The sequence below is a fragment of the Cebus imitator genome, unplaced genomic scaffold (assembly GCF_001604975.1).
Source record: "Cebus imitator isolate Cc_AM_T3 unplaced genomic scaffold, Cebus_imitator-1.0 Scaffold453, whole genome shotgun sequence".
Classification (NCBI taxonomy): Eukaryota; Metazoa; Chordata; class Mammalia; order Primates; family Cebidae; genus Cebus; species Cebus imitator.
This window is the reverse complement of record NW_016107768.1, coordinates 56233-60181: the sequence shown is the minus strand read 5'-3', so window position 1 is coordinate 60181 and position 3949 is coordinate 56233. Positions and strand designations below refer to the sequence as shown.

The following is a 3949-nucleotide window of genomic DNA, read 5'->3' as shown; positions in this document are numbered from 1 at the left end:
AGAGACGGGGTTTCACCATGTTGACCAGGATGGTCTCGATCTCTTGACCTCGTGATCCACCCGCCTCGGCCTCCCACAGTGCTGGGATTACAGGCTTGAGCCACCGCGCCCGGCCAAGTGATAGAATTTTAATCTGCATTCTGCCACTTAGGAAAGTTCTTTAAGTTCTCTGTCCTTTAGGTTGCACACCTGTTAAATGAGAAAAGGAAAATAACATTTGACTCATGGTTTTCAAAAATCGAGATGTTAAATTTCAAAAATCGAGATGTTAAATTATAAGCACTGCTGGGTGCAGTGCTTATAATTAAAATCTCATGCTTATAATTCCAGCACTTTGGGAGGCTGAGGAGTGTGGATCATGAAGTCAAGAGATCAACATCCTCCTGACCAACATGGCAAAACCCCGTCTCTACCTAAAATAAAAAATTAGCTAGGCGTGGTGGCATGTGCCTGTAATCCCAGCTACTCAGAAGGCTGAGGCAGAAGAATCACTTGAAACTGGGAGGTGGAGGTTGCAATGAGTCAAAATCACGCCACTGCACTCCAGCCTGGGTGATGGAGCAAGACTCCATCTGAAAAACAAACAAACAAATTGAGATGTTATTTCTTTTGTTTTTTCTTTTTTTCTGATATGGAGTTTCACTCTTGTTGCCCAGGCTGGAGTGCAGTGGCGCTATGTTGGTTCACTGCAAGCTCCACGTCCTGAGTTCAAGAGATTCACTACCTCCACCTCCCAAGTAGCTGGGATTACAGGCATGCACCATCAAACCCAGCTAATTTTTGTATTTTTAGTAGAGATGAGGTTTTGCCATGTTGTCTAGGCTGGTCTCAAACTCCTGCCCTCTGGTGATTTGCCCACCTTGGACTCCCAAAGTGCTGGGATTACAGGCATGAGCCACTTCACCTGGCTGAGATGTTATTTCTTTATTAAACAGCTGCTATCATTTCAGACCACTTGATATTTAGGCGCTTAAGAATTTTTCACTGGAAGGCATGTAAAGAAGGATGATGAGCATTTGTAAAGGATTTAGGATTTATCGTTTGACTGCATGACTGACCCCCAGAGCTGGCATTTTAGTAAGAAATTTTTCAGAAGCCAACTAATTAGCTAGCAACTGAGGCAAACCAGCCACTACCCTCACCATTCAGTGCTCTTTTTTCCTCTGTTTCTCCTCAAACTTTGTTACTCTCGCAAATCTATTTTAAAAACTTGCATTTCTTTCCTTTTCTTTTCAGAGACAGGGACTTGCTCTGTCACTCAGGCTGCATTGCAGTGCTGTGATATGGCTTGCTGTAGCTTCATTCTTCTGGGCTCAAACAGTACTCCCATCTCAGCCTCTTAAGTAGCTAGGGCTACAGACATACACCATCACACAGAGGTAAATTTTTTATCTATTGTTGTAGAGATGGGGTCATGCTATGTTGCCTAGGATGGTCTTGAACTGCTGGAATCAAGTGTTTCTCCTGCCTCTGCCTCCCAAAGTGCTGGGATTATAGGCAGGTATGAGCCACCTATGCCTGGCCACCAATATATATATATATGTATTTTTAAATAACACCTTTATTGAAATGCACTTCACATACCATACAATTTATTTATTAAAGTATGCAATTCGGTGGTTTTTAGAATATTCATGGAGCTGTGCACCTATTACCCCAATCAATTTTAGAAGCTTTTATTACCATATAGAGAAATCCACATTTCTTTACAACTAGCTTCTACTCCCTCTATAACCTTATGCTCCTTATTCTGTCACTATAGAGTTGCCTAATCTGGACCTCTTATATAAACAGGATTGTGTAATGTGTGATCTTTTGTGGCTGGCTTTTTTTTTTTTCACTTTAGCACAATGTTTACAGAGTTCTTTCGTGTCATAGCATGTGTCAGTATTTGATTTCCTCTATGGATGAATAATATTCCGTGGTAGAGACACGCCACATTTTGTTTATCTATTTATCAGCCAACCTGCTGCCTCTCCTTCCCCAGGTTGTCTTTCTACTCGGGACATGCCTCCTTGGGGATGTACTGCGTGGTGTTCCTGGTGGTGAGTCCGTTTTTCTGGGGCCCGCCCGTCAAGTCACTCCCTTCCCTGGACCTCGGTTTTTCCAGCTGTAAAATGGGTGGGTCGTGGTGGTGATGGAGGCGCTCACTGACTTGTTTGTAAAAAAAACAGGAGGCCCTCGGCTGGCTGGTTTTATGCCCTCGGCCTCGGAGCTGCCATCTGTGCAGTTGGCGTGGGAGTGCCTGGCAGGGCACAGGCTGAGGCGCCCTCTCCCGTCCCAGCGCTACATGCAGGCGCGGCTCTGCTGGAAGTGGACACAGCTGCTGCGGCCCACGGCCCAGTTCTTCCTGGTGGCCTTTGCCCTCTATGTGGGCTACACCTGCATGTCTGATCACTGGAGTGACGTCCTTGCTGGTCTCCTGCAGGGGGCGCTGGTGGCTGGCCTCACTGTGAGCTTCTGACCCTGACTCACCTCCTGTGCTGTTCAGAGACCACTCCCTGCCCAACTCTGGTCCTTCCCTGCACACTCTTGCCCCACGGAGTCCTCCCCTGTGACCCCTTCCTCCAACCCTGGTCCTTCCCTGGGACCCCTACTTCCCCCGGTTTCTCCCCTGGGACCCGTACCCCAAACTCCAGTTCTTCCCTGGACCCCTCCTTCACCCCCAGATCCTTCCCTGGGATTCCTTCCCCCAATCCCAGTTCTTCCCTGGACTCCTCCGTTCTCTCTATTTCTCCCCTGGGACCTCTTCCCCCAACGCCCATCCTTCCCTGGGACCCCTTTTTCCCCTCGTTTCTCCTCTGGGATCCCCCAACCCCAGTCCATCCCAGGATACTTCCCCCCCTACATCCTCCCCTGGGACCCCTTCCCCCAACCCCAGTTCTTCCCTGGACCCCTCCCTTCTCCCCATTTCTCTCCTGGGACCCTTTTCCCCAACCCCAGTCCATTCATGGAACCCCTCCTTCCCCCATTCCTCCCCGGGACCCCTTCCCTCAACCCAAATCCTTTCTGGGGGCCCCTCCCTTCCCCCCTCCCTTCCCCCCATTTCTCCCCTGGGACCCTTCTCCCCAAACCCAGTCCTTCCCTGGACACCTTCTTTCCCCATTTCCTTCCCTGGGTCTCCTGCCTGCACACTGCAGTCCTTCCCTGGGCCTGTCAGTGCCCCAGTGCTCTCCACTGGTCCTCCACTAAGAGGGCTCTCTTCCCCCAACAGGCACTCTTCCTCTCATTGCCCACCTGGGACCCTGTTTCTCCCCCTCCTGCCCATGCCCATGTCTCTGGTGCCTGCCCAGCCCCTGCCCAGTCTCACCTTCCTCCACTCTGCCAGGTCCGCTACATCTCAGTCTTCTTCAAAGCCCGACCCCCACAGCACTGCCAGAAGTAGGAGGAGCTGGAAAGGAAGCCCAGCCTGTCACTGACAGTGGCCCTGGGCGAGGCTGACCATAACCACTCTGGGTACCCGCACTCCTCCTCCTCAGGCTGAATGCCACCCAGGCAGGGAGTGGCTGTGGGTCCAGCTGAGGCCGGTCCCCCAGGTGGTCCCTCTGGCCCTGGGTAGGCACTGAGGGCCCTGGATGGGCTCCAGGAACCCTGGGCTGATGGGAGCAGTGAGCAGGCTCTGCTGCCCCTGCCCTGCACTGGACAAGGGGTCTGGAGAGGCCTAGGTAGCCCTGAGCATTTGGAGGGGGACCTGTTCCCATAGCTCCCCAATATCCCCATTCTTTTATGGGGTTAAGGAAGGGACTGTTTTGTAAAATGTAACGTACATGTGGTTTTTAGTAAAATAGGGCATTGGTTTGACGAGTAGTCTCAGTGCCTCTGTTCCTTATGGCCGTTCTTGGATGGTGTTCCTCCCGTCAGAGGGCTCCTCGGAGCTCAGGTGTCAGGCCACCTTACCCGCTGTGACAGTGGAGGGCAGCAGCCAAGCCCGCCCCTTGTGTTTCTCCGT

At 51.3% G+C, this 3949-nt stretch overlaps 1 pseudogene; it reads left to right on the top strand.

Annotated features, from left to right (window-relative positions):
- Window positions 1-3484, top strand: part of LOC108291422 — a 5092-nt pseudogene extending 1608 nt beyond the window's left edge.
- Window positions 3485-3949: the final 465 nt, after the last annotated feature.